At 34.2% G+C, this 11,440-nt stretch overlaps 1 protein-coding gene across 1 annotated transcript in view; it reads right to left on the reverse strand.

Annotated features, from left to right (window-relative positions):
• Positions 1–11,440, reverse strand: part of LOC5577060 (atlastin) — a 69,082-nt gene extending 57,642 nt beyond the window's left edge. The window contains exon 1 of the mRNA XM_001663107.2: positions 11,045–11,440. The gene's annotated coding sequence lies outside the window, so the exon portion shown is untranslated. The remainder of the gene's footprint in view (positions 1–11,044) is intronic.

Below are 11,440 nucleotides of genomic sequence, written 5' to 3' on the forward strand. Positions count from 1 at the left end.
AACTAAATCATTTAGTGACTTCAATTCAATTTTCTGCTCTACCACGTAAGTAAGATACAGACATACATACATTTCCATACATGTACATGTACAATAATGCACACTTAAACCATTTATACCAAAAACAAAATAAAATCTTACATCAAATATTTTGATTTAGAAAAAAACCTACAGATGTTTCAAAATAGTCTTCAAAAAGATTATATGAAACTTGCCAGCTGATAATGGAAACATAACTATCAAAATATTTTTTCTGGTTCAAGTTATTAGTATACAATGTGACTCTGATCTGACAGTGATCGAAATTTATATTTGGCAATATCAGAATTTCGTTAGTGCTGATCAAAAGTTAGTCCTTCAGTCCAATGAAAGTCAAATATTGGACTCCAACTATTACATGCTTTACAGATGTGAATATTTAAAGCCAACATTATTCGGCTATAACGTTTAAGTTACTGCATCACTGATGCATATAGTCTTATTCACCGATAGAACCGAATCCACGCGGTCCAAGATTTTTGACACTAGAGTTGGCCAGAATACCTGGGGAGCATACGGAAGCGTGCCCGCTCAAATGTCACAATTCTTGGACCGAGTGAGTTCAGCAAGGAAGGCTCTTTACTGCTACCTCAACGCGTCGCTGGTTCTAAAAAGTAAACAGCCATACAAAACTACGACCAAACAATGGCGAAGGCGAAACATTCATTTTGGGAATTATGCAGAATTTTCTTATTATATTGGCAACAACGCACTGCAGTAGCGCGTAGTAAATAACTGCTTGCATACAATATCTTTCAAGCGCATTTATTACCTGTAATTTCGCGAATAATAATTTTTACTTTTCCACGTTTAAGTCATAAAACTGGTTCTGGACTTACGTTGGCGGCTATTCAATATTACTCTCATTTAACAGCCGCCTTTCACCCTTGGAGTTCAGTTCATGGATGGATAAGTCAAATTGTCGGTTTTTTTCCGTTTTTCACTCCCTTCAAAAGATCTAAATGGTGTCAAGATTCATCTAAAAATGTAAGGAGCATTGCATCCGAAATAAGCGATTGTTGCTCAAATCGATAGTAAGTATCCATTGTTTTGATCTAGGCAGACTAATTTCTTATTGGTTGTTTCCTTGATGTTTCGCACATAAATGCAATTCCCAGCTTTTTTTGTGAAAATATCTCCTTTAGTTGATCATCGTTTTCAAAGATACCAAATTTTTCATCACTGGCCATCCGAACTAAGAAGGTTTTAGGCGAATAGCTTTCTTTGGATTTAATCAGTGGACTGATATAAAAGCGAAAAAATGTGTGCCCAGTAGTGATATTTAGGTGATTTCCAAAGTAATAAGTTTCCAGGCGAATAGGTCTCATTCAGCTCTCCAACTTTGTCAAAAACACTAAGGGCCCATTTATTTATTTCATAACGCTGAAATTGGCCATTTTGGACACTCACCCACCCCCTTTGTAACGCTTTTTATATGAATATCATTCAGTTTTTGTATGAACCGTAACATCGTTAGGACACCCACCCACCCCCTCCAGCGTTATGAAATTTGTGAATGGGCCCTAACGTTGTATTCAATCTCTAGATTAAGATAAAAGCAAATAATATGTTTGTCTACTAGCGCCACCTTGGGAGAATTTTCCAAACTACTATGTTTCTGGGTGAATAGATCCCATTCAGTTGAACACTTTTGTCGAAGATACCAATTTCGAGAGTTCGTTTTTTTTCAGTCTCATCGCTGGACTGATATAAAAAAAAAATATATTTGACTGAGTGTTTTCCGAACTAATATGGTTTAAGGCGAATAGGATTCATTCAGTTGTTCAACATTGTCCAAGACACAAACTTTGTTTCTAATCACTTGACTGAGATATTAGCTAATAAAATCTTTGCTCACTAGCGCCATCTTGTGAGTGTTATAAGGTTTTATGTGACTAAGTATCATTTAGCTGTTGAACATTGTCGAAGACAACAATTTTGTATCTCATAACAGAACTGAGATGCAAGCAAATACAATATTTGCCCACTAGCGCAATCTAGTGAATGTTTTCCGAACTAATAAGTTTTCGGGCGAATAGATCTCATTCAGTTGAACACATTTGTCGAACACAAATGTTGTATCTCATCACTGAACTGATGTATAAACAATCAATATGTTCGATCGCTAGCGCCATCTTTTGAGTGTATATGTCTTATTTAGTTAATCAACTTTGTCGAAGACATCAATTTTGTTTCTAATAACTGGACTGAGATACAAGCAAATAAAATCTCTGCTCACTAGCGCCATAAAGTGAGTGTTTTCCCAACTAATAAGTTTTCGGGTGACTAGATCTCATTCAGTTAAACACATTTGTCGAAGACTGTATATCATCACTGAACTGAGATATAAAGAATCAAAATGTTCGACCATTAGCACCATCTTTTGAGTGTTTTCCGAACAAATAAGGTTTTAGGTGAATAGTTCTCATTTAATTGATCAACTTTATCGAAGACACCATTGTTGTATCTCATAACTGGGCTAAGATATAAGCAAATAAAGATTTGGCTCACTAGCGCCATCTTGGGAGTGTTTTCCGAATTTATAAGGTTCTATGCGAATAGGTATTATTTAGTTGTTCAACTTTGACGAAGATACCGTTTTTGTATCTCATAACTGGACTAAGATATAAGCAAATAAAGTTTTGGCTCACTAGCGTCATCTAGGGAATGTTTTCCGAATTTATAAGGTTCTATGCGAATAGGTGTTATTTAGTTGTTCAACTTTGTCGAAGACACCATTTTGTATCTCATATCTGGGCTAAGATATAAGCAAATAAAGTTTTGGCTCACTAGCGCCATCTTGGGAGTGTTTTCCGAATTTGTAAGGTTTTATGCGAATAGGTATTATTTAGTTATTCAACTTTGTCGAAGACACCAATTTTATATCTCATCGCTGGACTGAGATATAAACGAAGCAAATATTTGTACGCTGGAAAGTTGTTTCATATGTTGCTTATATATGCGACATTTGTTGGCGTCTGTGCGCCACCTGGTGAGTTAATTCTGAATTAAAATAGTTACCAAGTGGAAGTCAGCAGTCCTGTGATCAACTTTGCAGAAGACAGTTTTCTCCTAAACCTCTTTATTTTCAAGATATTTGCACTACAAGTACTGTCTTATTTATAGGACGCTGGGCGTTTGGGGCTTCTGTCCTATTTTTAGGACGCTGGGCGGATATGGGTTAAAGGAGTAATTCTAAACTTACTGAATTTTGTCAAATTTCCTGCTAAAGTTTAAAAGTTAAACTGGTTTTGAATGTTCATCAAATAAAAAAAAAAGATATGCCGATATGTATCTATGTATGTATATACGGGTCAGAACATAAACAAAATGTTCCTTTTGAGCTGGGTCTATGAAAATCAGTTAAAGATTTTCGGTTCTTAGGGGACTTCTCAAAAATTTTAACGCATTCTAGAGGATATTTACAGATTTCTAGCAGGCACTGAGGTTTTCTGGCGGTGTGCTGAGAATACATAATTGGTTATTGAGGATTTTGTCCAAAATCTGGTGATTCCCAATAAACTCTGAAGATTGAGAATTCTAGGTGAGATCCTACGGATTCCCAGCAAGATGCTTCAGAGCCTCAGCGTTTTCCTAAAGTCTAAAAGTTAAACTGATTGTTAATGTTCATCAAATTAAAAAAGATATGCCGTTTTGCAATACTCAGCGCTTTTGTTTTACAAATACGTTTTTGTATTACACATTTTATTTTTTTCGTGTTCTCACACAGTTTTAAGAAAATGTCGGGTTCTTGAATAATCGAGGCCCACTCATACAAATAGTATGCATGAAGCTTCCAAAAAATCATTGAGGATTTTTAGGCGTAAAAAGTATGTTAAACGTTTGTCACAATTAACATTAGACGGATTCCATGTCAAATCGGTCAGTCATAGAACTCGACCATCTTCGATTTGGATTAAATTTTGCACATGTTTTTGGTATGGTAGAATATGTGTTTTCCATAGAAAAATTGATCATTTTGACTCAAGTGTAACTTTTGAAAATAGCCTATGAATTATTGCATGCAACTTATTTGAAAAATTCTAATTCCGAAACTGTTGATTTCAGAGAAAAATGTCCTATGAAGAAGTTGTAGTGAACGTTTTGGACTATAAGAAAAAATATACACTGAAAAAATATTTTATTTATTTTCATAGAAAAATCAAAAATAAAACATAAATTTTAAATTACACAAGAACCCCATAATTATTATTTTTTAAATTTTCACCATAGAATCTTGATAGTAAAAAGATGTTTAGGACAAAGTTTCATGATGGAGGAATTTTTAATAAAAAAGTTTTTCTAAGAACAACTTTTGGTCGATTTTCAAAATTTTGATTTTTTGTCAAAATAAATACGTTGTGATGATACAGTAAGCATCCTGAAATGATTCGAAGCCATAATGATTATATAAATAATTTTTTACAAGTAGCCATTTTCGAATTATATCGAGTTTAATGCAAAAAATATTGTTTAAATATTAATATAGGCCATTTTCATAAGTTATTCGCGTTTCTCCATTAATAATAATACGTTTTCGAGAGTTAAGACCATATATTTTTCCACTTACTTATTTTCCTTGATGGGGAATCACAAATAACTAATGAAAATGGCCTATTTTAATATTTGTTAGTAGGTCTTACTACAAAAAAGTGTTGTATGGGGGACTGTCGTGAAAGTTCCTGACGTTTTAGAAAAAAAAATTGAAAAAATAAAAAACATTTTCTACACTGAAAAAAATGATTCAAAACTTTAAAGTCGATTTAACCCTCTAATACCCAAATTTTTGTTTTCGATCTAAATATTCTTTTTCGTTATCTAAAATCATTCTAAACACGGTTTGGGCAATGATTTATTTTTCTTCGCAAATTTATGAATTTTGGTTTTTGATTTTTATTATTTTTATTTTTGAACATCCCTATCGTTTTCAATTTTTTCTTGAAGCTTCTTATGGTTACTAATTTTTGACAATAATAATAATTTGAGTTTCTACTATACTTTTGAAAATATGAATTTTTTAATTTTTTTCTGGAACATTTTTTATTTTCCGTGTAACTAACGGAAAAGCAGATTTGAAATCATTTCAATTCCATCAGGCTCTTCTTCTGTGATAGGTTGATCGTAGAAAAATATAAAAGGTACGATTTTTTATAATACACGTTAAATGAATCCCAGGCATTTGTAGGTTATATAAGAATACAATTTTTCAAACAATTTTCAATAATACAAAAAAGTTTCAAAAGTCATAAAAAACTTTTCTTATATGCGTGTTATGAGTCAAGGTTTAGGCCAAACAAAAAATCATTTTAATTTCCGAGCTAAGAAAAAATACACAAAATTCCAAAGTGTACCCCGTCTAAAGGCGGGGTTGGGTATTAGAGGGTTAAAAAAAACGGCCAGATTTCAGATTTTGATCATCCTTAAGCAAAAAGTTTCGTAATTAAATTTACTAAAAGTCGTCCATACATTGCATAATTTAGAGAAAAAAGTTTTTCTAACATCGATTTTTTTAAGTCCAAAATGAATTATTTATTTTATTTTTATTTCGCTTTAAATAGTCTAGTATGATAATATTTTCAAGTGATAAATGAGTTTTAATCACAAAATAGATCATATTTGTTTTATTAGGAGTAGTTAAAAGAAATAAAACGGAATTATAAAGTTTTTTTTTTATTAAATTCAATTGATTTCGCCCCAAACCGCTTATGAGAAAATCAACTCCGTCTAACAATCCGATGGGTTTTTTATGGTTGGAAGGATATCACAATAATATTTAGTTTCTTATTTGGTCAAAGCCAATCTTAACAGGTTTCTGAAAAGGGTCAATATTATGCTTATGAAAAAAGTCGTGGTTTATTTTTATTTTTATTATTGCTATATATCCTAAAACGTAGAATCTGCACATGAATATTTACATTATTTTTGGGCTTTACTGAATAAATTGAATATTTTTGGTTCATCCTCTGAATTGGTATACCGTTTGGCTGCAATTTGTGTATCACTAATAGGCATAAAACAATGATATTTTTGGGTACCAGGGACAGTTTTAACCTTATCAAAAAATTCCATCAATTCCTCTGACATTTTAACATATTGTTCATTAGATATATAACAGAAATTTAATTTGGTGATACATGTATCAGTTTGTTTCACTGCCCAATCGAATAGTTGTCGCGGAGTTGCGATTGTGTTTCCATAGTATTTTGCAAGACTTGCTCTTTTTGCCATTCGCTTGAGAGTGCCACCAATAGCGTCACAGGAGCCTTTGCCGTGGGATGTGGCAAAAAAGTGCCACTCTGCTTCCAATCCATGTATTTTCTTGAAATTACATAAGCTGACAATTTTTTTTTTATAATGAGCTGCAGCTCCATCTGACTTAAAAATAACTTTTGATTTGTTTAACAAAATTTATCAATTTTGAAATAAATAACTGAACTGCTACTGTGTCATGGGTCTGATATTATAATAAAACTAACATTTTCCAATTTATTATCTTTTTTACCAGTATTTAACCTTGTTTTAAGGAGTCTTTTTTGTTTCGTAGAAAAGCAGACTGTTATTTGCAAATAAAATCATGAGTTATGAGCTAATCAACTTTTTTTTAGGTAGATAACAATACAAACATATTCATTATTTCTTATTCATCTGGCGTTTAATGCAGGTACGTTTAGTAAGTTTTATTTTCACATAACTTTTTCTGAGAATTTAATGGGATATAGATAAGGTTGTTACTTTTCAATGTTTGTAATACTGTTGTGATACCTTTCAAACCATAAAAATCCGTCGGATTGTTAGACGGAGTTGATTTTCTCATAGGCAGAGGCGAAGTCCATTGATTGCCTGCATTTAAAAAACATAATCACTGTATAATTCCGTTTTTTAACTATTCTCAATAAAAAATACAATCTATTTTCTGATTCAAACTCATTTATCACTTGGAAACATAATCATATTTGACGGTTTAAAACAAAATCTTTGAAAAAAAAAACTCAAAAAATTTGAAGTTAGAAAAACTTGTTTCCGTAAAATATGCCCAATTTGCAATGTATGGACGACTTTTAGTAAATTTAATTACGAAACTTTTTGCTTAAGGATGATCAAAATCTGAAATGGCCGTTTTTTTCAATCGACTTTAAAGTTTTGAATATTTTTTTTTTTCAGTGTAAAAATGTGTTTTTATTTTTTCAATTTTTTTTCTCTAAAACGTCAGGAAATTTCACGACAGTCCTCCATACAACTCTTTTTTGTAGGTCTTATCGTTTTCGAGTTATTCGGGTTTATAAAAAAAGTAAAAAAAAAAACTTTGACCCTTTCCAAATGTTAGTCTAGATCGATTTTGAAAAAAAAAACAAAGTATGTAAAGTATCTTAGTTTCACATACTTTTGACACCCAGAAAGTTTCATTGAATTCTAAAGGGGTACTGCCAATCCCTTTGTCGAGTTGGCGTGAAATCCGTCTGCTGCTAATAGAAGGTATTAAGTACTATCACAGTGGGTACCGTAAACTGGGGTGAAGTTGATCACTTTCGAGAGATTCTGCTCAATAGCATCTTGTGGGTTGCATGTATTATTAATCAAATATTTTTGAAACCAATACTGGTTGGATGTTTATCGATTTATGTAACCGAAATTTTGACAAAGTTTTGGCATAATAACAGAAACAATTTTTAGAAATGAAAAAGTGGAATTCACTTCTCTGGGGTAAAGTTGATCAATTATTGCGAAAAATTTCCAAAAATAAACAAACACTCTACCTATTAAATTTAGGGTCACTGATTCAGAATCAAGTCTCAAAAATCTAACAACTTGTTGGTAAAACGGTCAAATTTAGAATCGAATTAAGTAAATTATAGAAGAAACTAAAATAAACGCCTAAATGTAGACAATTTTCTTCTAAAATGGCAATATGTTCACGAAAAGGACATTTTTTCCTCTGCAAGTGAATTATTATCCTCAATACAAATTCGAAACTGGATTCAGAAAAGATATCTGGAAGGTATGAAACAGTTTATTTAAATGGTGTCTTCATGTGATCTTGGCAAAAGTCAATTGTTTGGAGAAGAACCCTTCAACAGTGCATCAAACATTTTATAAAAACTCTATTTTCACATGGTATAATTACATTGAATATCAAACCAAATTTATGAAAATCAAGAATAGCTATCAGATAATGCGGCATCATAGAAATTTTGATAATTGAAACCACATTATAGCTCTCTTTACAGTATGTACATGTGGGTACGGGAATGATCAACTTCTCCCCACAGATCAACTACACCCCAAATTACGGTATATGACAAATATAAAACTAATGATTTTGGAAAATTGAGCAATGTATGTGCAAATCCACATGAATTCAAGGAAGCTATTTTCTTGAGTGTAGCATTATGAAACGGTCTACTGGGTGACAAAACAACATTTGCCGGGCCAACTAGTCTATATAAATCTATATAGACTATAAATAAAAATGGAGTGGTGTTTGTATGTCACGAAATGGCTCGAGAACGAGTCAACGGATTGACGCAAGTTTTTCACTGTTGCCCTCCACAAGGGATGCGACGTGTTCGTGCGAGGAAAAAGTTCAGGAAAGTCTCCGGAATAATGGGGTAAACGGGAGAAGACTATGGTATCATTTTGTATAGGGGATTTCTTGAAGTTTTCCAACAGCCTACTTGATGGCAAGACGAAGTTTGCCGGGACCACTAGTTTTCAATAAAAATAAAACTTATATAAACATGTAGGCCGGTAAAAGCTATTTAATCACGAAAATAGCATGCCATATTCGCAGTTTCTTTGCAATATCCTCGTCGCATGTGATTTGGATTAAAACTATAATTATTAAATGGTTTAACTTATTTTTTTCCTTACTTTTATTTGTTAGGCACTCTGTGCACTGGCCACTGGCCACTACTATGCCGAGGATCATATACAGGATCTATTTATATCCTAGTTCTTATTGCTATTTCTCTCATACCGAGCAGGTAGAGGAGAGTGCTGCTGTTGGTCCAATCCATATCCATATCGAAGTCCATTGGTGTGCGGTGGTCCATTTTGCCATGTATATGTGTCGTGTGACGCAACAGCCTACAAAGAGGGTCAGTGTGTCTCAGTCACCATCCGATACTGACGAAGGATGGATGTGTTCCCCAATGCACAGTCCTTCGTGCGGCGTCTTCTGGTGGCTGGACGGAGTTTTATGTGTGGGGGGATTGGGAATCGAACCCATGACCTTCCGCTTACGAAGCGAAAGCGTAACCTCGAGGGTACGAGACCCCCCCAATTTTAACTTATTTGACCGACAATGTTTGAAATATGAAACTCTTAGAAACATAATTTATTAAACTGTCAGCAAAATATACATTTTCATGATTCAAATCAGACTTTAATACAGTTTTTGTTTAAATTTCTCTCATACAGATCGTTGTCTTCTAAAATCACAAACAAAATGTTTTTCAAAAATGTTCACAAGAAAATTCTAAGTAATCGTTTTTACAAAATACAACTGTCATATGAAATGAGATACTTCGAAGTACAATTTACCCTTATGGAACGATAAAACAGTAGTGTTTCCATGCTTTTCAAGACATTCTGTCATACTGCCCTCATCGACTCTAGACATGCACAATGTTCAATCAGTATAGAAAGCTCTTAGTAAACTGTGGAAGTGCTTATAAGAACGCTAAGCGGGCTTTGTCCCAGAAGGGACGCAACGCCACGAAGAAGAAGAAGAAGCAGAAGATTTCTGCTCAGTCATCGCTTTCCTAATCAAATTACAAATATGTTTGATAGAAATTTCAAAATTCTTATAGGAAACTAATAAGATCCATGAAATGATTTGCACCTGAAATGGTTTCGTCGTATTTTTTAGGATTACAAATTAAAGATTAATAAATGGCCAACTCACACTGAAAAAAATCTACTCAAATAATTATTCTACTAAATATTTAAAATCTTTTGTCTACAAAGTAAATATTAAAAAGTATTTAAAACTGTTTTATCCTATTTGGAAGGGCCCGGTGCAATTTGGAAAAGCATTAATTTTCGACCTACAAGAATTCTGTGCCAATTTTTGGATCTACTTACAAAGTAGGCCAAAATCGTATGAATGGGTCGAAAATTAGTGCTGAGCCGAAAATTGGTGTACTTCCTCTAGAAGCTTATGCCATCTGCACCCTCTCAAATCCGAGCCTGAACAAAGCAGCTTGCTATGTTTTTGTGGAGACATTTGCAAAAAAAACAACAAGGTATAAAACCCCCATTTCTGTAACTCATGAAAGATGCCTACTCACGCCTATGTATACCGCTCAGCATCGCCCATATCTTTTTAGACCTTGTTTTGACTTGATTTCAAAAGGCCATGATTTCCGACTACTTTTACCTTCTTTTTTGCATGTGATCCTCTCGACGCAAATCAAAAATAGCATAGTCAAAAGCCAAAACCCAAACTGGTTGTGGCCACCTTTGCGCGCCTTTGCTTATTTTTGGCCGACGTGTCACGGATTCAACCACCGACCCTGGGAAGCGACGCTGTTCCTTTTCGTTCCAAGGGGCAGCAGTTCCCACCCAACTCACCTTCTTGGATTCCCCTCTTTGGGGATACAATCGCTTATGTTTTCACGTTGCTGATATCAAACACTGCTTATCAGCACTTTTCGACTGACCTTTGGAACTGACGGGGCGCTTAGAATCGATTCCCATCAGCACTTCGTATACGTAATTTCAATAACAATAACGCAACTGCATTCACACATTCATCCACTGCAATCAAATAACGCCGAAGGTGAAGATTTTTTCCTTTTGCTTCAAATTGACTGTATGCAACGTAATCAGCTAGGGGGTTGAATTGACCCACCCTCCCCTCAAATAGTAGGCAGTGCTCCTCTCGTACACTTTTTTTTCCGTGGAGATCTTCTAAGCAACACACAATCCTCGGCACACTTTGATTTTTCGCCAAAACGAAAAAAATCACACCAAACTCGCAATAATTTTCCTTCGAGATGCTCACCGTTCGTTATATTCTCTCTGCCTTCGTTTTTTTTTTTCAGCTGCAAAACTATTTCACACCACTCCAAGGATTTCCTCTAAAATTGCACACTCTTTCTTCACCAATAATTATTATGAATCGTCAACACTTTAATCCGGATTCGATAGCCTTCCTGGGCATTATTATCCACACTTTTAGTTAGATCGCGCACAACGTACCAATCTTCCGGATCGCGAATTTCACTCTCGAGCACTAATTTAGTTACTTTTGGCTATGCTGACGACGAATCTGTGCTATTATCTGAACTTCTTTTCTCCTGGCCTGACTTGGCTCTGATGGGCGATGGTGATGATGGTGGAGCAAAAATGGGGAAAAGTTGTCGTTGTCACACTCGACTGATGGACTGACTGACTGTGG

Source organism: Aedes aegypti, chromosome 1 (genome assembly GCF_002204515.2).
Source record: "Aedes aegypti strain LVP_AGWG chromosome 1, AaegL5.0 Primary Assembly, whole genome shotgun sequence".
NCBI lineage: Eukaryota > Metazoa > Arthropoda > Insecta > Diptera > Culicidae > Aedes > Aedes aegypti.